Source organism: Lissotriton vulgaris, chromosome 10 (genome assembly GCF_964263255.1).
Source record: "Lissotriton vulgaris chromosome 10, aLisVul1.2, whole genome shotgun sequence".
In the NCBI taxonomy this organism is placed as follows: domain Eukaryota; kingdom Metazoa; phylum Chordata; class Amphibia; order Caudata; family Salamandridae; genus Lissotriton; species Lissotriton vulgaris.
In genome coordinates this window covers 352,371,679-352,399,194 of record NC_141698.1, presented here as the reverse complement: position 1 = coordinate 352,399,194, position 27,516 = coordinate 352,371,679, and the positions used below count along the sequence as shown (strand labels likewise).

Sequence of the window (27,516 nt, the reverse complement as noted above, 5' to 3'; positions counted from 1 at the left end):
GGATACTTTTTATTTGTGATGAAAGACATCATAGCTTCAAATCTATGATTGAAGTACCTGCATACATTCACTGGATCCAAAGAACACAGTTCTCCAGGTGTCTTGAATTCAATGTTTTCAATATTTCCATTTGCCTCTCGTAGAAATTCAAGTAAGTCTTCCCAGCCATACTCGGCACAGCTCAGAGTGAGGAACCATGTTGGAGTTCCTAAGTTCCTCAGCATACATTTTAAATCACCATGACGACGGTACCAGTACTCATTAGTACCACGCTGACACGCCATGAGATTAATTAAGTGAGAATCCAAAATACTGTCTTGGACATTGACTTTATGCATAAAGTCACTTGCCGAGATGTTTCGCATCTGTATACCACTTTTTAAGATGTGGTTCACTGCATATGACAGTCCAGACAGATCGCTTTCAAACAGGAGATGAAACAAATAGGGAATGCATTGCCGAAACCTAGGATCTGCTGCATACAATCGTAAAGTCCGGTATTCAGACGCAGGAATTTGATGAGGTCGCTCATCATATCTTCCTCCTTGACCTGTGGGAAATAGCTGTGGGAAACACCGAGCTTCCAAACTTTCCTCCCAAACACTAATGGGACTCCCTTTGGCTTGTTTCATTTGAAACAACTCAATAGCATTCCCCATGACTTCCTTGGAATGCAAAGGATGAACACTATAATGTTCATATATTTCTTCACTTTTAGAGGCCTCTACTTTCTCAATTTGGCCAGCACACAAATCGCTATCCTCTTCATCACTTACTTCCTCTTCTGCAACATATACATTCTTATAGTACTTATTATTTTTCTTCAAATACACTGTTGCCTTTTTGACTTTCCTAACATCCACTAAATCTTGCCATATTTTCTTATTCTTTGTCGGAACCCCATTAACCAAGATAACCAGAGGTTCCTCTTCCACTTTTTCTATTCCAATTGTGTTAATGTTTTTCTTCAAATCTAGAGGCAAATAAACAACTCTTCCCTTTAATCCTCTCTGTAAATCTGCTGGAGGCAACTTCCCTGTCTTTGGCTCCATTCTTACAATAGCCTGAAAGGGATGGATACTTTGAATCAAAATAGATTCATAAGTATTTAAATCCTTCAATTCAGAAGGAATCTCAACCAATTCCAGATTATTATGAACTGCCCTAGCAGGCATCTGGTTTTGGTTTAATTTATTACAACAATAAGTACACACACGTTGATCCGATCCCAAATCAAAATAATTTTCTACCATCAAGTATGTGGCAAAATCCTTCCATTCACTATTATTTTCCCTTTCACTTTTTGCATATAAATCCACTACCTTAGTCTGATTCTTATAATAAGTGCGTCGACAACATACACAAGTGAAATTAGGCCTCTCACTTGATTTCATCTGAAACGTGGCAATTTCCTTCTGAAAATTATCTGTACTGGAAACCTGTACATTATCTTCCACATTACCCTCTACTTCTGGGTCAATTTGAACATTCTCATCTTTACTACCAAAGTAACAAAACTCAATTTCTTCACAAATATTCTTCACATCTATTTCAGAACCATGCAAAAGAGCAGCACATAATTGTTTAAGCATAATTGCTGGACTCTTAGCATAATACAACATTCTCACTAATTTTCTCACTTTATTATGATGCACTGCTAGCATCCTGAAATGATGAAAAACACTCTGGCATACTCTCCTGGAAAGACAAGCCAGTGAATGACCACGCAAACCTGTCATTTGTCTCACTCTGCAAGGATCTAAATCTTGCAACAACTTCATTTTCTGCTTCAAACTTTTCTTATTAAATGTCCGTATAAAATCACAAAGCAAATTGATGGAAACCTGTCGCACACTGCAAATAGAACTACACTTCCAAATGTACACAGGACCCTTAGGACGTCTTCCTAAAACCTCATCACTTAGCGCCTCTTCTGTCTCTGTTGTCACAAGTTGTTCTTTTTCAACTGGACAACCATCCTTCACTTCATAAGCTCGACCACTGATGTCAACTGCATGCACCAAATCATTATCCTGAAAATAAGTCTCCTCATTAAAAAATGCCTCAGAACTTGAACTATGCATCCATTCTCCGGAAAAAACTTCACAAAAGTTAGTACGATTTACTACTCTCTTCCATCTACTTTTTGTTTTGAAATCAGAAATTACCTTGCTTAGTTTCCTAATTCTATTGATTACCAAAATAAACAACTTTCGCTTAATTTCAAAAGCATGATCAATAATTTTCTCTACATTTTTCTTCTTCTTATAAAATGCCGCTTTCTGTTGGCCTTTCTTTTTAATATTTTTCAATAAATTAACTAATATCCTATTACGGAACATTCGATTTCGAATGTCCCTAAACTGTTGTTTCCTTCTACTATCATGCACAGAGTTATCTCTTCCTCTACCAGTAACATTTGTGATGGGTCTCTCCTTTCCATTTAAATTACTTTTCTTTTTGTGAACTGAAACATTTTTTTGAGCAAAACTTTTTTTACTACAAATATTTCTTAAGAATGATTTCGTGCTCTTACCCGGACCTTTCTTGGTGTTTTGACAAGTATTTGGGGAAGAGGACTGCTGCAATAAAACATCATCCTGCTGTCTTTGACGTTTTCTAGCCTTTCTTATTCTACTTTTGGAAAGCATTTTACAAACTATGAAAGAATCTGCAGTTGAATCTGTGGAAAAATATAATATAAAATGTTATTAACCACTATTACCAAACAGTAAATAAATAACAGTCATCTAAAACTTAATGCCGTACTAATTATTTAACATAGCAAATATTTTCCACCAGCACTGCATCACAAAAATGACACTCAATGGTACAAAACAGGCATACAACACTCATAAATCACTCCCTAATATTTTAAATCATTAATTCAGGATGACGATAAGATGTAGCCTATCTAAAGATTTGTTTAGGCCCAGATCTTTAGACTGGGGTGAATGTGTGTCATTGATCCACATTCAGTCCATCACCTGTTTTGTTTATTTGAGGTGAGGCCAACACATGGTTGCAGATAAGATTATCACTGAAAAAAACCAAGGTAAAAAAACATGTGAAGGCCTACCAATGAAGTAAATCATTAAATGAAAACCAATACATTTCTGGAAATATGCACTACTAGTGCTTCATAAGATGTTTTGGGTCATATTTATAAGGCATTTGAGTGTCTAGTATGCTATTTTACGTTGTTCATGGTGCAAATTTATTGTAAATACGCTCCCACCTGCGATTGGCAAATTTAGATTTTGATTATGGGAGTTAGATAGGCATGTTAATAATTTCCCAAAAATGGTGTATAACCCCAAACAACCTTTGAAGCAAAAGCTCTTAGCCATGATATCCACCTCCCATTGGATAACATGGCTAAGAAGTGCTTGCAAATGTGAAAAAAAACGGCCGCAATGCATGAATATCGCAGAAAAATCAGCGATATTCATACATTTTCCAGCAAATGCTCTTAGCCATGTTATCCACTTCCTATTAAATAACATGGCTAAGCACTGCTCAGGGCCTCATGAGGAACGCTTTCCATTTAAAAAGGGAAAAATAACATCAAAAACACTAAAATGCCTTCTAAATATGACCCCAAACAACCTATGAAGCTCTAACAGTACATATCCTGAAATTTAATTGATTTCAAAATTCGTTTTTAAACACAGCATATAAATCAATTGTATACCTGCATTCATGAAGAAATGACTAAAAATGTCCTTGAGACACATGATTGTGTTTTCTGGAATGCCCTAGCACCATTTTTGAGACACTATTAACATGGCTAGGTAACTCCCATAATCAAAATTTAAATTTGCCAAGCGCAAGTGGGAGCGTATTTACAAGACACTTGCCCCAAGAGGAACGCTTTCCATTTAGAAAGGTAAACATAACATCAAAGACACTAAAATGCCTTCTAAATATAGCCCCAAACAACCTATGAAGCTCTAAAAGTACATATGAAGAAATGTAATTGTTTATCACAAATGCGATTAAAAACAGCCGCAATGCATGAATATCGCTGAAAAGTCAACGATATTCATGCATTATCCAGCAAATGCTCTTAGCCATGTTATCCACCTCCCATTGGATAACATGGCTAAGAACTGCTCGCAAATGCGAAAAAAAACGGCCGCAATGCATGAATATCGCAGAAAAGTCAGCGATATTCATGCATTTTCCAGCAAATGCTCTTAGCCATGTTATCCACCTCCCATTGGATAACATGGCTAAGAACTGCTCGCAAATGCGAAAAAAAACGGCCGCAATGCATGAATATCGCAGAAAAGTCAACGATATTCATGCATTATCCAGCAAATGCTCTTAGCCATGTTATCCACCTCCCATTGGATAACATGGCTAAGAACTGCTCGCAAATGCGAAAAAAAACGGCCGCAATGCATGAATATCGCAGAAAAGTCAGCGATATTCATGCATTTTCCAGCAAATGCTCTTAGCCATGTTATCCACTTCCTATTAAATAACATGGCTAAGAACTGCTCAGGGCCCCATGAGGAACGCTTTCCATTTAAAAAGGGAAAAATAACATCAAAGACACTAAAATGCCTTCTAAATATGACCCCAAACAACCTATGAAGCTCTAACAGTACATATCCTGAAATTTAATTGATTTCAAAATTCGTTTTTAAACACAGCATATAAATCAATTGTATACCTGCATTCATGAAGAAATTACTAAAAATGTCCTTGAGACACATGAAAGTGTTTTCTGGAATGCCCTAGCACCATTTTTGGGACACTATTAACTTGGCTAGGTAACTCCCATAATCAAAATCTAAATTTGCCAAGCGCAAGTGGGAGCGTATTTACAAGACACTTGCCCCAAGAGGAACACTTTCCATTTAAAAAGGTAAACATAACATCGCAGAAAAGTCAGCAATATTCATGCATTTTCCAGCAAATGCTCTTAGCCATGTTATCCACTTCCTATTAAATAACATGGCTAAGAACTGCTCAGGGCCCCATGAGGAACGCTTTCCATTTAAAAAGGGAAAAATAACATCAAAGACACTAAAATGCCTTCTAAATATGACCCCAAACAACCTATGAAGCTCTAACAGTACATATCCTGAAATTTAATTGATTTCAAAATTCGTTTTTAAACACAGCATATAAATCAATTGTATACCTGCATTCATGAAGAAATGACTAAAAATGTCCTTGAGACACATGAAAGTGTTTTCTGCAATTCCCTAGCACCATTTTTGGGACACTATTAACATGGCTAGGTAACTCCCATAATCAAAATCTAAATTTGCCAAGCACAAGTGGGAGCGTATTTACAAGACACTTGCCCCATGAGGAACACTTTACATTTTAAAAGGAAAACATAACATCTTAGACACTCAAATACCTTATAAATATGGCTCAAAACAACCTATGAAGCTCTAGCAGTACATATCCAGAAATGTAATTGATTTCTTAAATCGTTTTTAAAAACAACATATCTGTTTCAGCTTACATAACAAACCATGGAATGGGCTCCATGTACCACAATAACTTGTGTTACTGCATGCCAGAATGTTAAACCAAATATGCAATTACAATTTCTCTATAAAACTAATTCTATTACTATATCACTAGAGACAAAACCACATTTTAAAAACACAGCTTTCTTCATCATTTTCTCCTTAAATCATACTATTCTCTATCTAATTTAAATAAATCTTTTCTCACCTTAGCAAATATTGTTTGAGTTTTGAAAACAGTCTCAGAAATACACCAAATTGTCTTCAGCAGAAGAAAAAGGATGCACTCCAAAGGCTGCAGCTATTGAAAGCACAGAAATACAGATATTCATTTCACATATCTCTCATATTAGCCAATCATACCTCTTCCCTCACTTTTTTCAAATCAAAACCCTTCCCCCCTCTGCCCTCTCTCCCTTGTTTCCATAGCAACCACCTCCTGGAAGACCTCTCATGTTTGCAAATTCACACAACAATGTTTCAATTGAACTCTGAACTCTCAGTGCACCTGCGTATCCAGAGCAATCTTTCAATAAATGTTTCTTCCTTGACCATTCAAATTACATCTTTCAAAGAACACATCCATGCACCCTAACTTTCTGTTTTCAGAAATGGAAAAGCACCAATCACTGCTAATGAATCATTAGCATTGTAAATCCACAGTTTTTTTTCTTTAGAAACTCCTACTGTTTCAACTGCCCTTTCATTACCACACTTCATCTGACTGCAGAACAAACCTTCTCCCACCATGTTTAAGGTCTGGATTGTTGGACATAGTTACATCCACTGGGCTCAAAGGTATGCTGAGAGCAGAAATTTACCTAACCTCAATTTACAAGATGTGGAAATTAAGTGGTTGGGCCAAAGAGGATTAAAATGTCACCAATTGATACCATTGGTGAAAACCTTTATGCATTTGCCAAAACCTGACCTGTTAATAGTGCACTGTGGAGGTAATGATTTGGGCACTTTGACAGGGGTAGGTCTGGAAATGCTTTTAAAGGACACCTTTGAGCAATTAATGGCACTTTTTCCTCAAACTGCCTTGGTATATTCCAATATATGCCAAAGACAGAAATGGAGGTGGACCAACCAATTTTGTCCACAAATTGAGAAAGCGAGGAAGCATGTAAACAAATCTGTTTCAGCTTACATGAGAGACCATGGAATGGGCTCTCTGTACAACAATAACTTGCGTTACTACATGCAAGATATCTACAGAGGAGATGGAGTTCACTTCTCAGATGAGCGCAACAGAATTTTCATTCTGAATTTAAGACTGTGCATTGGTACCTACTTATAAGTACCTAAATGTACCATAAACCCAAAAGCTCTTCTCAGAGCTACCCTACATCTGATCACTCACAATTATTATTTTTCTCTAACTTTTTTCACTAATTTTCCACAAAATTCGCTCCCCGGAGCGCTACCCGGTTCGCTAACCGAAAGCTAACCTCGCGGATTTTTTAAAAAAAAGTTTTTTTTCCGCACATATAAGCCTCCTCAGCCACGCTCAGAAAACCTAGGGGGTCAAGATAAGTCTACCATGACCCCTTCTACCCATTCTAAACATTATTTGCCCTCCATCTTGTATCTTAATGCGACCAAAACACAAAATGGTGGACTCCCGTGACGCTTAAGGTTCGCTAACCGGGCCGCTTTCCGGAAAGCGGTCCTAAAAAAAGGCGGGAAAGTAATTTACAGAAAAACGACTAGAGACACTCTCACCAAATATAGATTAGCTCATACTACATAACAATCCCTTCCATTCTCACAAATTTCATTGAAATTCCATTTAGCCATTTAGCCTGTAGACCTCTCCAAGTACCGTGAGGTAAATTACTTCACAAAACACATCTGAATTGTTGGAATTGACAACCAATGAAAATGTTACTTTCATTTTCTACTTTTATTACCTGACATTTGATTGGTTATATACCTGTATATAAATAAAGGGAGAGAAGGAAACACAGCCATTTTGACTACTACTTCTTGTTGTACCTCCTATTTCAATAGCTTCAAAAAACTTCAACTTCTTTGTGAAGGTAAGTTATAATTTAATATATTGTGCACTATAACTTAATATAGTAGACTTTTTCTGCTAGATATACACTATCCCTCTGTAGTAGTAATGTATTTAGATAGACTTCTCTGTTATAGTTATCAATGGAGTAAGGCTTGTCTTGGTTAAATCACATACACTTTTTTATAGTCCTATTTCCACTCTCATACTATACACTGCCAAAAGATAAATTCACTGATAAAAACTGCCTATCTAAAATTAATCCCAACAGTGCCCTATCTCTACTAATATATATTTTTTTAATCCAAATTTCAGGCAAAATTATAGTCCTATTTCCACTCTCATACTATACACTGCCAAAAGATAAATTCACTGATAAAAACTGCCTATCTAAAATTAATCCCAACAGTGCCCTATCTCTACTAATATATATTTTTTTAATCCAAATTTCAGGCAAAATGGAAGGCGAGCAGCAAGTTTCTTTTGAGATGGACCTGCAAGAGAGCAGCCAGGAATTAATTGAACAAATTGACATGGAATTTATGGATGAAAGCTTGGATAATGAACTGCTGCAATGTGTCCAAGCAGTAGATGTCCTCCTTGCAAATGAGGACATTTTGCAACCTCACAGATTGCAAACAATATTTCAAGAAAATAATGACATTTCAGACACTGAAATGTTAGAAAGTTTAATAAATTATGAAAAAGAATCAAAATAAAAAAAACACTTTAAAAAAAAGAAAACAAAAAAAAACAAGAAAAACAACAAACAATTAACGTACAGCATTAGAAAAGTCTTTCATTCTTTTATCCATAAAGTTCGCTGCCCAGAACGCTTTCCGGTTCGCGAACTTGGCGCTTACCACGCAAAAAAAAATTTTTTTTTTTTTTTTTGGACCCTCCTAGGCCCTTTTAAAACCTCCACATAAAACCTAGGGGGTCAACGAGGATCTACTATGCCCCCTTATGGTAATTTCCCCCTTTGTTTTGGCCTCCTCTTGTCTCTCGATCCTACCGAGAGACAAGATGGCGGCCGCTCCGGACTGTTTAGAATGTTGACAGACACCGGAGGGCCAATCAGCTTCTCATCGCAAAGTTCCGATACGCGAAAGGTTCGCTAACCGGATAGCTGCCCGGAGCGCTGTTACAGATATATATCTTGATTTAAACGTTAATTTCTCAAAATCCACTGAAGCACATATATTGAGACCTAGCAAAGGCACATCGGGCTAACAGTCCCTACAATTTTGCCAAGTTTCGTGAAAATCCATTCAGCCGTTCGGGCTAAAAGTGAGTCCAACCGCCCTATGGAAATTAACATGGGAAAAAGGCGTTTTGGGACCCCCCTTTTTTCTCGGCCCCCCCTCCACAAAACCCCCCCAAATTTTCAAGGGCTGCTCAGAAACAAAATGTGCCATTTTCCTGAAAATTTCAGCCAATTCCGTCCACAAATGCAAAAGTTATTAGGCATAGAATTTTCAGAAATCCCATAGGGAAAAAATCCTAACTATATATACCTACTGGCGACCGCCAGTAGGTAATATATATATATATATATATATATATATATATATATATATATATATATATATATATATATATATATATATATATATATATATATATATATATTCAATGAAAAAACCATTGGTTTTAGGCCATATATAGTTAGGGATTTGCATTTACAAAACCTTATTTTACTCGCATAAAACCATTGAAATTCCATATATAGTTAGATGCGCTAACTATATATCGCGCACCCGCAATCCTCTGCTGATGATGTCACATATTACATCATTCATGACATGGTTAGTGACATCACTGATGACATCACTGATGACATCTCAAATGACATCACTGATGACATCTCAAATGACATCACTGATGACATCTCATTTGATATTACTGATCACATCACTGATGATATCATTCATGTGATAATACCATGAACCTCTTCAGCCTCTAATATAACCTTAGATACAATCAGTGTAAATAGACAGTCACAGACTGTCAGTCATCCATGGAGTTACTCACACACCTAGTCAGTTATGCAAAAAATCAATCATACCTCCATTTTCTCAACTATACAGTTATACACACCTTACTTATTCAAACATATACTAACACGTTTACTTTACTCTCTTATACAATCCCTGATACATGTTCACAATGATCCATACAGCCACTCACACATTCACTGGCTCTTATGCACAGTTATTTATATATGTCAACTCTCACATGTACTGTGTTTTACATGTGTACTTACTTTGACATGTAGCACTGAGATATCCATTCACTCACTAATACATTCATGCACAGTCAACCGCCCATACAGTTGTTTGCACATGCACTTTTGAACCCATACATATAGTGAATCAACTACTCACACATCTATGTACAGAGTTACACACCTCCCAGCCACCCATACACACACACTCAGTTTCCCATACAAATACTTGGACAACCAATGAATAACCCATACCGTTACTCATATAGCTACTGATCAACATATGTAGCAGTTTGTAGAACAACAGATATAATGATGCACAAATTAAAACAGTTTAGTCACTAACTCATGCACTCAGTGAGACACATTTAATCACTCACTCATACAGTCAGTCATGCACCTACTAAATCCTTCATCCAGACACTTATACATCCACTCATTCTTCAATATGTAAGACATATTTTAACTTTACAGAAACATACAGTCACTGGATGTTGTCATCAGTGATGTCATCAGTGATGTCATTTGAGATGTCATCAGTGATGTCATCAGTGATGTCACTAACCATGTCATGAATGATGTAATATGTGACATCATCAGCAGTGGATTGCGGGTGCGCGATATATAGTTAGCGCATCTAACTATATATGGAATTTCAATGGTTTTATGCGAGTAAAATAAGGTTTTGTAAATGCAAATCCCTAACTATATATTGCCTAAAACCAATGGTTTTTTCATTGAATTTTCAAGGTTTTGTAAATGCAAATTCCTAACTATATATGGACTATAACCTATGGTTTTTTCTGTGAATTTCAATGGTTTTTAATAGCAAATATCAAAAGCTGTCAAATGTCAAGTACGTGATAGGTAAAAACGTTTTCGTGTTTATGCACGCTGATGTGCTTTGAACGCTGCCCCCCTCCCCTCTTTTCTCTTAGTAGTACTCTCTCTTTGCAGATAGTGAAGGGTAGTTAACGCAGACCTTTAACCCCGTTGTAATCCGTCGTACTTGCTTGTCTCTCCATTTGATTGATTGTTATCCAAGCATTTACTGTTTTAGAATTAGTTCTCTTTGGATCATTCTCTATTTACAAACAAGCACAAAGTCGCAATACTCTGTTTAGTCTTTGCAGATAGTGAAAAATCGTGTAAAAAAAAAAAAGTAATCAAGCAAAATCAGTAGACCACTAATTGAATCTCTTTTTGACCTCGCTAAAATACAAACATTAGGAACAACCCTTCATGAGAAATACGAAAATAGTGAGATGAACTGAGCTCCACACCATGATGGCTGCAAGACAGCTCGACTCCGCCACCCACCCCGCCCAAAATAACAACAAACCCTATGCAAATATTATAAATAGATACAACACACCAGCAAAGTAACAGGGTAAAACATTTTATTAAATAACTATTTACATAACTATTTTATACTTTTTATTGCCCGATCCGGCTAGCTCAATCGATCGAGCATGAAACTCATGCACTGATAGCAAGCGTTGCTGCTGATGCTATGCACACAAAAACTGGTTTTCAGTTTGTACATTCTTTTAGATTTTTCCATCCAAGGCTGGTTGAGAGTTTGTAGAACGATGGCTTCAGATTTTCCACATACGGTGTAGTGGCGCGAACTGGGAGGGGGCGTTTGGATTCTACCCCTTCCCCAAATAAGATTTTCATACGTGAATGTTCGTTCATGCTTTTTGTCCCTGAGTTGCTTCCATGTCACTGCCTTACACAAATGGCATAAGTCCTGGTTGTTGAGTGCCATACTTCAGAGTTCTAAGCAGCTCTTGTAACACTGTTTAAACCTTATTTGCACCTGCTGCAGCTTCACTATTCAAAGTAAGTGGGGTCCGTTTGTGGACCTGACTGCATTGGAAAACAATGTGATGCGGTGCCTCCCTAAACCGCTTGACGGAGGCCTCCGAGGGGCGGTGAGATGGCGCGGACTGGGAGGGGGCGCTTGGCTCCTGCCCCCTCCCCAAGTCGTGTTGCCCTGGTGTGGCCCCAGATCGCCCCCGGCATAGGCGGCCGGCTCCCGGGGTCCGGCGGAATTTTTTCCATTTTGATGACTCTTCCATTCTGGACCTTGTCCCACAATCCGTTTGACCTGAAGACACGCTGTCGTGGGGCGCCCCTTTACCATTTTAGTTGCCATTCCGCCCGCTTTTGGTACTCTGTGCCTCTTCCGCCATTCAGCTGTTTACCGCCCGCTCTTGCGACTACAGCGTCTCGCTCACCATGTAGTTGAGTTGCTCCCGCTCTTAAAATTTAACCGAACTTTTTGTACTGCTGAAAGCGGTTGTATTCCGACCGCTGGTTGGTGGAGACATTTTGACTATATTCTGGACCTGCATTGTCGCGTAATGCGTCATATGACGCGACGCGTTAGCGCACCCGGAAGTGCTCCGGTGCGCAAGGCGCAGCTTCCCGGAAACGATCCAGAGCGCGCCGCGCAGCGCGTAACGTAAGCATAACAGGTCATGTGACTTGTTAATAAAACTTTTCATTGGTTCATTTTACTTTTGTTTTCCTAATGATGTAAGACTAGGTCATGTGACCTAAAAATAACACTTTTCATTGGATTAAAACATTTTTTTTCCCAAACGAAGAAAGCCCCACCTTGTTTCTGGATGTTTCAGACTGAAGCTGGCGTCACCATGAGAGCACCACCATCTCGTGGCTCCGTCGTGGTCATTCCACGAGCAATCATGGCAGCCGCTCCCCACCGGAAGCCTGCGGGAGTCGACGGCCCCCAAGACTTTGTACAATCTTCAAGGCTGAGGGGACGCTTTCGAGAATGGAACCCAAGCCCTGGCAGACAAGCGTCCGAGTTCCAAGGTGTCCCAGGGCCATTTTACTGGACCAGGCCCAAATCCGAAGAGCCGGCCGCCATTTTAAGAGTCCTGTGGAAGCTGCCTATCGCTGCACCGCAAGAGTGGGAGCAACTCAACTACATGGTGAGCGAGACGCTGTAGCCGTAAGAGCGGGCGCTAAACAGCTGAATGGCGGAAAAGGCACAGTGTAGCAAAAGCGGGCGGAATGGCGACTGAAACGATAAAGGGGCGCCCCACTACAGCAGACAAGCCTCCGCCATGTGCTTCAAAACTGCATATGTATCTCGTGATATCAAGGTTGGGCAACCAGTACACAACCAGCAGTTACGAGTCCCATTTACACCGGCGCCATTTTGGGCGCGGACGGGCAGGTCCAGGATCTAATCAAACATAACAAATGAGGCTGACGTCTCTGAAGCAGTTGACGAACAGCAGGACATAGCAAATAAACATGAAGTCTCTAAAGCTGTTAACTCACTGCAGGACAAAACAAGTAAACCTGAAACCTCTGGAATAATTGTCGCTCAAAAGAACAACACACAAAACTCTGTAGAGCCTGAAGAAAAAAAAACAGAAGGGCACTGTAGTTTCAGACACACTTAACACTAATGACTAAACAAAGATATCATCTGTTTATGAAGCAGTTATCATCTTCACAGAATTGACAAAAAGTGTGCAGACACCAATGCTATTAAGAAACACAAGGAAATCCTAACGCATCAGCATTCTCGGAAGAGGTTGACACAGATAACATCTTAAGGAACAAAGAAAGACCTGTTCACTCTTGACACCCCAGGTGCTGTGTATGTTGCACTATAGTGCTGCATCGAGAAAACGGACAACCCTATTGATGTGGATTTTTCATTATTGATTATTGTAAAGAAATGGCGACTCCCCCCTTTAGCAGATTAGCTAAATGTTTGCGTAATTTAGGCATAAAAGTTATATTATTGTTGTTGTTGTTGTTATCGTTATAGTTCTGGTTAATTTCAAAAAATGGTTAAATATATTTACAGTTTTTGTTGCGTTCGTTATATTTAAAAGTTAATAAAGTTTTATAATCCAACTGTCTTGGAGTACTATATTTTTTTTTAAAAATCGGGTGAATGGGGCCTTGAATCGGGTTATTGTCATGTGTGGGCTTTGCAAGTGTACTGCTACAGGATCGGACATTTCAAACTCAAATGCACGTTCTTTTTCTTACCTTTCCGAAGCATGGAGCGCAATAGCAGGCAGAGAAAGGCTGATGCACGTGTTGAACACCTGACCTGGCAAGGTGCTGGCAGTGCCCCCCCCCGCCCGGTCCTGAAAGAGGGCACACACACACCGCCGCCCCGAGTACTTCACAAATCTTTAAAAGACCATGCGCTTGTTCATGAGGCTTAAATGGTTTATCACCCTTTCTAGAACCGCTGCATCGACCCTCTGACGTTTCCTGGAAGAATTACCACGTAACACAATACCAGGCCCTGTCACCTGAAACCCCCGAGAAATCGTGGGGAATATTATCAAGGGGGGTTATTTCCGCTTTTTTGGCTTTAAAAGCCAAAAAAAAAGAGATAAAATTATCTCCCTATTACCAAGCTGTCGCTAACACCAGTTAGTGACAGCTAAAAGGAGATAGTGACCATCTTGGGCCCCGCTTTGCATGTCAGTGATATTTATCACTAATGACATGCAAAGTGGGCGTGCCAAGATTTTAGCGACTGGAAACAGTCCCTAACCATCGCTATCTCCTATTACCAACTTTTGGAGATATTCGCGCTAAGCGGGAATATCTCCAAAAGCTAACACCTGCCCTGAGCAGTTCTTAGCCATGTTATCCAATGGGAGGTGGATAACATGGCTAAGAGCATTAGCTCGCTAATGCATGAATATCGCTGACTTTTCAGCGATATTCATGCATTGCGGCCGTTTTTTATCGCATTTGCGATAAACCTTGCTAATAGCAAGGTTTATGTGCGATAAAATTCGCCGATGTGCGGCGATAATTTTTGTCTCTAAACAAGTTAGAGACAAAAATTATCGCTAGTTGTTGGTAATATGCCCCCGGATTTTTCCTTGCAGGAATCGGCAGGCGAAAGACTAGCACTGAAATCAGTAGTCTCACGCCTGAATCGGGAGGGTTGGCATGTCTGGATTCTCTACAGCTGGGGCCATAAACTACATCCGCAGGGCTAGGTGATAGCCTGGGTCCAGCCTAGACAATCGGACACAGAGGAAGAGGAGTGTCAGAGGGTGCGGTAGTGAATAGGGTGAAAGGGAGGTTTCGGGCGGGCACAGGGTGTGATTCTCAGAGAAGAGCAGCGCAGATGGGGGGAAGTATATGGCCCATGCATGAGAGAGAGAGCGGGGGTGACCAGTGCGTGGGGGAGATGCTTGCGAGGGTGGGGAGCCATGCTGAGGATCGGCGGCGTGCAGAGAGTGGGCCTGGTCAAGGCATCTAAAATGGCTGCCGTGCACGACAAAATTGTGGCATTGGACAAAAAGGCAAGATGGCGCAGACAATGTTTATCAATAAGGATTCATTTATAACAAAATATTTACTCGCAGTGACAAATTGGCGGTCAACACTTCGTGATTTCCATCCAATCGAACGTTAACAGACGTCACGCAGCAAAAAAAAAAAAAAAGCTCACGCACAGCCGCTGGAAGACATGTATCAACATATTCAGAAAACATAAGGGGTCAGGATATGTCTCCCGCACCCCCTTATACCTAGTAATTTAATTAAAACGAAACACAAAATGGCGAATTCCCGTTTCGCTACCAGTTTGCGGCCCAGTTCGCGGCCCGTGAAGCGCTTCTACCGTGAAAAATATTTTTTTTTTATTCTCCCCACGAGACCCTTTAATAACCCCAACATCATTCCTAGGGGGTCAAGAGAGGTATACCTTGCCCCCTTTCATTAAATTCCCCCTTCGTTTTTCACCTCTTCTTCTCTCTCGATCCTACCGAGAGATAAGATGGCGGCCGCTCCGGACTGTTTAGAATGTTGACAGACACCGGAGGGCCAATCAGCTTCGCATCGCAAAGTTCCGTTTAGCGAAAAGTTCGCTAACCGGATAGCTGCCCGGAGCGCTGTTACATATATATATCTTGATTTAAACGTTAATTTCTCAAAATCCACTGAAGCACATATATTGAGACCTAGCAAAGGCACATCGGGCTAACAGTCCCTACAATTTTGCCAAGTTTCGTGCAAATCCATTCAGCCGTTCGAGCTAAAAGTGAGGCCAACCGCCCTATGGAAATGAACATGGGAAAAACGCGTTTTGGGACCCCCCTTTTTTCTCGGCCCCCCCTTGACAAACCCCCCCCAAATTTCCAAGGGCTGCTCAGAAACAAAATGTGCCATTTTCCTGAAAATTTCAGCCGATTCCGTCCACAAACGCCAAAGTTATTAGACATAGAATTTTCAAAAGTTCCATAGACAAATAATCCTAACTATATATACCTACTGGCGACAGCCAGTAGGTAATATATATATATATATATATATATATATATATATATATATATATATATATATATATATATATATATATATATATATATATATATATATATTCACTGAAAAAACCATAGGTTTCACACCAGTTATAGTTAGCTGGAAATTTTACTGATATAAAACCATTGAAATTCCCACGTTATAGTTAGATGGACTCACTATAACTTGCGCGTGCAATGCACTGCTGATGACATCACATATTACATCACTCATGACATGGTCAGTGACATCACTCATGACATCACTGATGACACCATCCAGTGAATGTGTGTCTTTCTGAAAAATAAATATATTTTATATATGTATATGTAAAAGTTGATGGAAGAATAAATGTTTAAATAAGTGTCTAAATGGATGGTTTTTAAAAATTGATTGGTTAACTGGCTTAATAAGACATCATCAGCAGTGCATTGCACGCGCAAGTTATAGTGAGTCCATCTAACTATAACGTGGGAATTTCAATGGTTTTATATCAGTAAAATTTCCAGCTAACTATAACTGGTGTGAAACCTATGGTTTTTTCAGTGAATTTAATAGGTTTTTTAAATGCTAATTCCTAACTATAACTGGTGTGAAACCTATGGTTTTTTCAGTGAATTTCATAGGTTTTTTAAATGCTAATTCCTTTGTATATCGAGTTTCTAACCTTTTTTTTTTTTTACAATTTGCTGTTTTTTTTAAAGTATTCATGTTTTTTTTTATATAATTTTTTTCTTTTGCGCTCTGGGTGCGCGCTCCGGGAAGCTTTCAGCTAAGCTCTCCGGTAAGCTTTTCCGTGAGCTCATCTGAAAGCGCACCCAGAGCGCAACTGTCGTTCGTGAAAAAAAATATGAATGAAAAGTTAATAATAATGCAAAACATTTCGTACCATACAAATAAAATTAGTTTTTTTTAATAAGGAAAATGATTATGCATTTCTGTAAAAGTTTGATGACGTCACTTCGGCGCGCAACGTAAGTGCCCTCGGAAGCGCCTACGTTCGCGGCGCATAAACGCACACATAAGCCCCTACGATCGCGCCACGTTTGCGCCCCGGAAGCGCCTACGATCGCGCTGCGTAAACGCACCGGAAGTGCTCCGGAGCGCGCAGCGTAAACGCGTCGGGTCATGTGACCCTAAAATAACACTTTTCATTGGTTGCTAACAGTTTTTTTTTACAATGAATGAAATCCCCACCCATTTCCTTCACTTCTTCTTTCACTTTTGTGACTGAAAGACCTGCCTTTTTTGCTGTTCTATATTTCTTGATTAATCATGGCTGCCAGACCATCCAGCAGTGAAGATGACTCCAATGATTTCATTGATGAAGAGCCTCCTCAGCCGAAGGTCAAAGAACATTTCATCTGGAAATTTTTTAAGTTTCCAGCAGACCAGAAGAAGGTGAATGCACCAAAAGTAGAGTGCAGGATCTGCAAACAGGTCCTGTCACGGGGTAACCCCCCAAAAAAATACTCTTTTGGCAACTTCACCATGATTCGCCATGTGGAGAGGAGGCACCCCCAGAATTTTGCCCGGGAAAGTGTCAGGGCTCTGGCACAAGAGGTTCCCAGAGATGGGGCCTCTACATCAACAGGAGGAGCAACTTCTTCTGGGAGAGAACAATCGCAGGAGCAGGTGGCAAACATACAACCTGCATTTAACCATGGGGTCGTCAAATGCAGATACTGCAATCAACTCCTCACCTATGGGGAGCAAAGTGTCCTGCTCATGGTTCGAGCATTGGAGAACCATCGCTGCCCTTCCCACACCTAATTTTTTTCTTTTCTTTTTGCTCCTGTTGAGCAGTTTCCATTCCCTGTTTTTGTTCCTGTTCAGTTAAAAGAAGAAAACCAAAAGTTCTTTTCAGAACTACCTCCAATTCTCATCAAAGAGCTATTTTCTTAAAAAAATGAAGAGTAAGTGAAATATAGTGCATTGATAATTGAAAGGAGAATGAGTAAGAAAGAACAGAAAGGTATGAGAGGTGAAAGGAAGTGAAGTAGGAGGAATGAAAGAAGGTGAGTGTTAGAAAAGAAAGTTATGACACAGTGAATAAACTGGAGGCCTCATTTCTGAAAAGTGACGCATCGCTACGTGAAAACAGCGATGCGTCACTTTTCTGGACGCACTCCTTATGACATTCCAGATATGTCATATTTAATATATGACTAATCAATTCGCAAGGAGTTACAGATATGTCAGTATTTCTAACGTATCTGTAAACACAAAAGTAACGCATTGCTGGAGTGCGTCACAAAAGTGACGCAACTCCAGTAATGTGTCCTTTCCCATGGAAAAAGCACCATGTGAAAGGTTTGCTGTGAAGCAGGCGCAAGATTTTGGCACAACAGCATCCTAAAAGTCACGCACTGCGTCATTATTACCAAGCTTTTTGCAAGGGAACACCCCCTCTGCATGCATTATACCTGACACTATTTTTTAAAAAGTGACGCATCTAGGTACATGGGTCACTTTTTAAAACTCTGCGCCACATTATATCTGCATCAGGTATAATGTATGCAGAGGGGGCAATCCCTCGCAAAAAGCTTGGTAATAACGACGTACTGAAATCTATGAGATTTCTCTGCGTCACTTTTAGGATGCTGTTGCGTCAAAATCTTGCGCCTGCCTCGCGTCACTTTCATGTTTACAGCTATGTGAGAAATACTGACGTATCTGTAACTCCTTGCAACATGATTCGTCATACATTAAATATGACACATCTGGAATGTCATAAGGACTGTGGACAGAAAAGTGACGCATCACACCAGCAGTGTAATAAAATGTGCCTCGTTGCACTATATTTAAAGGATGCAACAGCATCCTAAAAGTGACGCAGTGAAATCTCAAACATTTCACTGCGTCGCTATTACAAAGCTTTTTGTGGGGGAACACCCCCTCTGCATGCATTATACCTCACGCAGATATAATGTGGCGCTTGATTTTAAAAAGTGACCCATCTACCTAGATACGTCACTTTTTAAATATAACGCAACGAGGCACATTTTTTTACACCACTGGTGCGATGCGTCACTTTTCTGTGCGCACTCCTTATGACATTCCAAGTAACGCATTGCTGGAGTGCGTCACAAAAGTGACGCAACTCCAGTAATGCGTCCTTTCAAATGGGGAAAGCAGCATGTGAAAGGTCTTGCCTCAGTCTAACACCTGCTGTAAAGCAGGCACAAGATTTTGACGCAACAGCATCCTAAAAGTGACGCAGTGAAATCTCAAAGATTTCACTGCGTCGCTATTACAAAGCTTTTTGCGGGAGAACACCCCCTCTGCATGCATTATACCTGACGCTATTTTTAAAAAGTGACGCATCTAGGTACATGGGTCACTTTTTAAAACTCTGCGCCACATTATATCTGCGTCAGGTATAATGTATGCAAAGGGGGCATTCCCCCGCAAAAAGCTTGGTAATAACGACGTACTGAAATCTATAAGATTTCTCTGCGTCACTTTTAGGATGCTGTTGCGTCAAAATCTTGCACCTGCCTCGCATCACTTTTATGTTTACAGATATGTCAGAAATACTGACGTATCTGTAACTCCTTGCAACATGATTCGTCATACATTAAATATGACACATCTGGAATGTCATAAGGAGTGCGCACAGAAAAGTGACGCATAACACCAGCAGTGTAATAAAATGTGCCTCGTTGCACTATATTTAAAAAGTGACGCATCTAGATAGATGCGTCACTTTTTAAATATTGCATAACAATGCGCATTTTTTTACACCGCTGGTGCGTCACAAAAATTGACGCACAGGAGGCGCAAAACTAGCAGCGCAAGGCCTTCATAAATATGGTCCTGGATTTTCCCCGTGCTTCGTTGGTGCGCGTACCATGCGCTTCCCCCGCGCAAAACGAAAAAAAAAAAAAAAATGTAATGCCCTGCAGGACCCTATTTTAGCCCCTACATCAAACCTAGGGGGTCAAAGGGGGTCTACTCTTCCCCCTTATGGTCATTTGCCCCTTTTTTTTTCAAACCCCTTGTGTCTCGATTTTACCGAGACACAAGATGGCAGCCGCTCCAGACTGTTTAGAATGTTTACAGACACCCAAGAGCCAATCAGCTTCCTGCGCGCAAGTCGCGTGTCGCGCCTGGAGCGCACTCCGGTGCGCGCACCGGAGAGCACATATAGATATATATATTTTTTTGAACCTAAATTACTCAAAATCCACTGGAGCACATATCTTGAGACATAGCAAAGGCACATCGGGCTACCAGTCCCTACAATTTTGCCAAGTTTGGTGGAAATCCATTCAGCCGTTCGGGCTAAAAGTGAAATCGACCGCCCTATGGAAATTAACATGGGGAAAACGCGTTTTGGGACCCCCCTTTTATCTCGTCCCCGCTTGACGTATCCCCCCCAAACTTTTAAGGAAGGACCCGAGCTCGACGAGGCCATTTTCAGGAAATTTTCAGGCAGATTCGTCAACCGGTGCCAAAGTTATTCCAAATAGAATTTTGAGATTTAACATTGAAAAAAATCCTAACTATAACTACCTACTGGCGACCGCCAGTAGGTAATATATATATATATATATATATATATATATATTCACTGAAAAAACCATAGGTTATAGACCATATATAGTTAGGAATTCGCATTTACAAAACCTTATTTTACTCACACAAAACCATTGAAATTCCATATATAGTTAGTTGCACTAACTATATATCGCTCACCCGCAATCCACTGCTGATGATGTCACATATTACATCATTCATGACATGGTCAGTGACATCACTGATGACATCTCAAATGACATCACTGATGACATCTCAAATGACATCACTGATGATATCACTGATGACATCTCATTTGACATTACTGATCACATCACTGATGATATCATTCATGTGATAATACGATGAACCTCTTCAGACTCTAATATAACCTTAGATACAATCAGTGTAAACAGACACTCACAGACTGTCACTCATCCATGGAGTTACTCACTCACCTAGTCAGTCATGCAAAGAATCAATCACACCTCCATTTCCTCAACTATACAGTTATACAAACTTTACTTATTCAAACATATACTAACACATATTTACTCTCTTATACATTCCCTGATACAAGTTCACAATGATCCATATAGCCACTCACACATTGCACTAACTATATATCGCTCACCCGCAATCCACTGCTGATGATGTCACATATTACATCATTCATGACATGGTCAGTGACATCACTGATGACATCTCAAATGACATCACTGATGACATCTCAAATGACATCACTGATGATATCACTGATGACATCTCATTTGACATTACTGATCACATCACTGATGATATCATTCATGTGATAATACGATGAACCTCTTCAGACTCTAATATAACCTTAGATACAATCAGTGTAAACAGACACTCACAGACTGTCACTCATCCATGGAGTTACTCACACACCTAGTCAGTCATGCAAAGAATCAATCACACCTCCATTTCCTCAACTATACAGTTATACAAACTTTACTTATTCAAACATATACTAACACATATTTACTCTCTTATACAATCCCTGATACAAGTTCACAATGATCCATATAGCCACTCACACATTCACTGGCTCTTATGCACAGTTATTTATATATGTCAACTCTCACATGTACTGTGTTTTACATATGTACTTACTTTGACATGTAGCACTGAGATATCCATTCACTCACCAATACACTCATGCACACAGTCAACCGCCCATACAGCTGTTTCCACATGCACTTTTGAAACCATACATCTAGTGAATCAACTGCTCACACATCTATGCACACAGTCATACACCTCCCAGCCACCCACACACACACTCAGTCTCCCATACAAATACTTGGGCAACCAATCAATAACCCATATAGTTACTCATATAGCTACTTATCAACACATGCAACAGTTTACAGAACAACAGACATAATGATGCACAAATTAAGACAGTTTAGTCACTAACCCATGCACTCAGTGAGACACATTTAATCACTCACTCATACAGTCAGTCATGCACCTACTAAATCCTTCATCCAGACACTTATACATCCACTCATTCTTCAATATGTAAGACATATTTTAACTTTACAGAAACATACAGTCACTGGATGTTGTCATCAGTGATGTCATCAGTGATGTCATTTGAGATGTCATCAGTGATGTCACTGACCATGTCATGAATGATGTAATATGTTACATCATCAGCAGTGGATTGCGGGTGCGCGATATATAGTTAGTGCAACTAACTATATATGGAATTTCAATGGTTTTGTGTGAGTAAAATAAGGTTTTGTAAATGCGAATTCCTAACTATATATGGTCTATAACCTATGGTTTTTTCAGTGAATTTTCAAGGTTTTGTAAATGCTAATTCCTAACTATATATGGTCTATAACCTATGTTTTTTTCAGTGAATTTTCAAGGTTTTGTAAATGCTAATTCCTAACTATATATGGTCTATAGCCTATGGTTTTTTCAGTGAATATATATATATACATACATATATAAACATATATCATCTGTATATCTATATAAATACAAACATAAATGCATGCATACATATACTTATATGCATACAGATGCATGTTATTTACATGAAAGTTGAAAAAACACTAATAAAAGCAAAGCTAAAAAGCCACCTCATTACAAACAGAATGGCTTTAACTTAAACGAGGGCGAGATCTATTGCATTTCCAATGCTTGTTTACTTTGGTTCCATCAAGAAGGTATTCAGATGTGTCACACATTTGCCATAAATTCTGAATGTTAGCACTCTAGTTGCACATTAGATCACTGTAGTAAAGCTACTGCTCACCAGGGACGTCTGCTGCTGGTATTCAAAGTGCATGTTTCAGTCTGCATGTCAGAATTTTTTTATTGAAATAGAAGAGGATTTGAGAAGTCACTCAAAATGATCCCTAATTTTTCTTTCTGAAGCACTAATCATACTTTCTATGGCAAAATTAACCCCCTCATGTTGTTCCTTTTTAAATTGAGTGTTTTCAGACTTACCACTTCATTCCAATCAAGATGGCTTCTGGTGTGCCATACTTTTGTCATAAGTAAGACTGTTAGCGCTCTAGTTGTTCTTTAGAACACTCTGGGACATTCTGTCATTGGGCTATACTTGGGGTACATCTGGGTGATATTTGGGCTACATTTAGGCTCTTTTGTCTCTGGTGGCCATCTTGGGAGACTGTATGTCAGAATTTTTTAATGAAATTGAAGAGGGTTTGAGAAGTCACTCAAAATGTGCCCTAATTTTTCTTTCTGCAGCACTAATCATAATTCATATGGCAAAATATACCCCCTCATTTTGTTCCTTTTTAAATTAAATGTTTTAAGAGTTACCACTTTATTCCAATCAAGATGGCTTCAGGTGTGCCATACCTTTGTAATAAGTAGGACTGTTAGCGCTCTAGTTGTTCTTTAGAACACTCTGGGACATTCTGTCATTGGGCTATACTTGGGCTACATCTGGGTGATATTTGGGCTACATTTGGGCTCTTTTGTCTCTGGTGGCCATTTTGGGAGACTGCATATCAGAATTTTTTAATGAAATAGAAGAGGATTTGAAAAGTCACTCAAAATGTGCCCTAATTTTTCATTCTGCAGCACTAATCATACTTTCTATGGCAAAATATACCCCCTCATGTTGTTTCTTTTTAAATTAAATGTTTTAAGAGTTACCACTTTATTCCAATCAAGATGCCTTTAGGTGTGCCATACCTTTGTAATAAGTAGGACTGTTAGCGCTCTAGTTGTTTTTTAGAACACTCTGGGATATTCTGTCATTGGGCTATACTTGGGCTACATCTGGGTGATATTTGGGCTACATGTGGGCTCTTTTGTCTCTGGTGGCCATTTTGGGAGACTGCATGTCAGAATGTTTTAATGAAATAGAAAAGGATTTGAGAAGTCACTCAAAATGTGCCCTAATTTTTCATTCTGCAGCACTAATCATACTTTCTATGGCAAACTATACCCCCTCAAGTTGTTTCTTTTTAAATTAAATGTTTTAAGAGTTACCACTTTATTCCAATCAAGATGGCTTCAGGTGTGCCATACCTTTGTAAAAAGTAGGACTGTTAGCGCTCTAGTTGTTCTTTAAAACACTCTAGGAGGCTGCAGTAGAACACAAAGGAATCAACTGACAGTCTCTGTCCTTGTTGGATGTACATGTTTTACTGAGAATGTCAGACTTCATTTTCACATGACTGAGAAAGATAATGTGAATTTACAGAAAATATGCTTTCAGTTTAGCTTATAGATCCCCTTCCAAACCACTGTGGGAAAATCATGAGATATTAGTTTTCTTTCAAACAATATTCATGATATCACAGCAGAAGGTTTTTTCACATGGTAAAATCACCTTAGAACCCACCACAATTCCTAAAACGAGTATGGTACCATCAACAAATGATTTATAATGTAACTAAAGTCCTGAAACCCTCTATTAACTACAATGCTTTTTAATGAGGTGCTATCATGTATATTGGTCCCAAGATGGCTGCCAACACTTCTTGGATGAAGTGCTGACAGCCAATCAGATCAGATGTGTGGTTAAGCTCCGCCCAGATATATATCTTTTTTTGAACCTAAATTACTCAAAATCCACTGGAGCACATATATTGAGACCTAGCAAAGGCACATCGGGCTAACAGTCCCTACAATTTTGCCAAGTTTCGTGCAAATCCATTCAGCCGTTCGAGCTAAAAGTGAGGCCAACCGCCCTATGGAAATTAACATGGGAAAAACGTGTTTCGGGACCCCCCTTTTTTCTCGGCCCCTCCTTGCTGAAACCCCCCCAAATTGTCAGGGGCTGCTCAGAAACAAAATGTTCCATTTTCCTGAAAATTTCAGCCAATTCCGTCCACAAACGCCAAAGTTATTAGACATAGAATTTTCAAAAATCCCATAGAGAAAAAATCCTAACTATATATACCTACTGGCAACCGCCAGTAGGTAATATATATATATATATATATATATTCAACAATTTTTCTCCCCTTCGAGGAAGGAAAAACGGAGTCGCACTTAAAAACAAAGTCCAGCACTGCATTGCAATTCGGTTTCTTTAGTGATTTATTAATCCATGGGGTCAAAAACAAATAAACCAATGCGTTTCGACAGCGTCCGCTGTCTTGTTCACGGTTAGTTTGTGTATTGAAGCTCACATTATTTTGAAACATTTCCTGGAACCACTATTCCCGCCCACTTGGGTGTGTCATAACAGGCATTGTGGGATTTGTAGTGTTTGGGATATTTACACAACCAAAGCATTTTTTAAGCCTTTACAATTAATTGACTTTACCCAAACTTACAATTACCAAATTAATGCCACAGTTATTAAGGAAGATTATAGCATTCTCTGCTTCATTATGATTTCGCATTTCAAACAAAATTCTGCCCTCCGGTGGGCTAATTACCAGTTTGAATCAACTTGGTTGTGTGAGCTCCTGGTCCAAAGGGTGAGGGACGGTGAAGTGCAGGGATAATTAAATTTAAGTTGTAATAACGTGAAAAATTAAAACAATTTCGACTGGTTGAGGCCCAGTGGGGTCATTGTTCTGAAGGATAGAATATGTCTGGATTCCTTTCGTCTCAGAAGTTTTTCCATGTGGCCCCCCCTATCCGAGAGAGTCATCGTTTCCAGACCCCAGAAGAGCAATTGCATCCAGTCTCCATTATGTTGGGCCTCCATGTGCTTGGCAACTGCATTACTCCTGTCCTTGTGGATTGTTGCCCGCACATGCTCCAAGATTCTTTTTTTTAATTCACAGATGGTGCTGCCAATGTATCTCATGTTGCAAGGGCACTCAATCATATATATTGTATATATGCTGTTGCAGGTTATGCATTCCTTGATTTTCCAATTTTTTTTGTTTGGCATTGCTAGTTCCGTGGTCGGTTTTGCAATCTCGCATACCTTGCAATTATAGCACTTGATGAAGCCCCTTGTTTGCAACCAATTTGTCTTTTTGTTTGCAGTTTGGAAATGACTATGGACCAACTGGTCCTGCAGATTTTTTGCCCTCCTGTATGTGATTACCGGATGGTTGCCCATTTTGTGACCAATTGTTTGGTCCAGTTGCAGAATTTTCCAATTCTTTCTCAGTATCTGATTTATTTGTTTGGCTTCCAAACTGTAATCCAGGATTAACCTGATTGGTTCTTCCTCCGTATTAGTCTTTTTTTGTTTCTTTTTTAAACAATCTGTTCTCGTTGTTTGGTTAGCTTTCTCCCAGCATCTTTGTACAATCCTTTTATTGTATTTTCTCCTTTGGAAGCGATTTATACAGCTGGCGCTTTGATTCTGCCATTCCGTATTTTCACTGCAGATTCTTCTCAGTCTGAGGAATTCCCCATACGGAATACTTGAGATCAGTGATTGCTGGTGGAAGCTGGTTGCTTCGAGTGTGGCATTAGTTGCTGTATTTTTGCGATGGAGTGTGGTTTGTACCTGGTTGTTGTTTATATACACTTCTGTGTCCAGAAAAACAGCTCGGTTGTGGTTTATGGTATAGGTAAATTTTATACAAGACGTACTGTTATTTAGGATGGTGAAGTATTCCATGAACTTTTCTTCTCCTCCGTCCCATACTATAAACAGGTCGTCGATAAACCTTTTCCAAGTGATGATATGCTTGGTGAATGTTTCATGCTTTTCTTGCCAGGCTGTTTTCTCCTCCCATCACCCCATGACAGTACAGGCATAGTTTGGGCTGAACGAAAAGCCCATCGCGGCTCCGTTCTTTTGTCGGTACAGTTTGTCCCCGAACATAAATATGTTGTTTGTCAATACACTTTTTATCATCGTTAGGAGCATCTCATTGTGCCTTTGGTAATGGATGTTCCGTTCCTTGAGAAAGTGGTCAGATGCTCGTAGCCCAAGTTCGTTGTCAATGTTCGTATATAGGGCAATCACATCCATGGTGATCATGATGTAGTTAGGTTGCCAAGTCAATTGTTCCAAAGCACCGAGAAAATCGGTTGTGTCCTTTATGTATGATCGCAGCAGTTTGACGTGGAGACTCAAATAGAAATCAATAAAGTTGGACCATGGTTCCAATAATGACCCGTTTGCTGACACAATGGGTCTCCCTGGTGGTTTGGTGGCATCTTTATGTATCTTCGGCAGAAAATACAAAGTTGATGTTCTTGGAAAATCCACTGTCAAATATTTCCTTTCGTCAGCATCGAGTAGGCCCTCATTCTCCCATTGGATTACATTTTTGTCCAAATCCCTTTGTATTTGGTCCTGCGGGTTTGAGTGAAGATTTTCATAGTATGTGGGGTTGTTCAATTGTCCCATGGCTTCCTCCACATACAAGTTTTTATTCCATAGAACTATGTTTCCCCCTTTGTCCGCTGCTTTTATTTCAAAGGATTGGTCATTTTGTAGGGTGGTGAGGGCTTCTCTTTCCTGTTTGGATAAG

General features: G+C 39.5%; 1 protein-coding gene across 6 annotated transcripts in view; it reads right to left on the bottom strand.

The window, feature by feature from the left end:
• The window catches only part of LOC147685238 (cathelicidin-1-like), a 252,791-nt gene that overhangs the window by 108,753 nt on the left and 116,522 nt on the right, over positions 1–27,516 (bottom strand). The gene's annotated exons all lie outside the window — the stretch shown is intronic.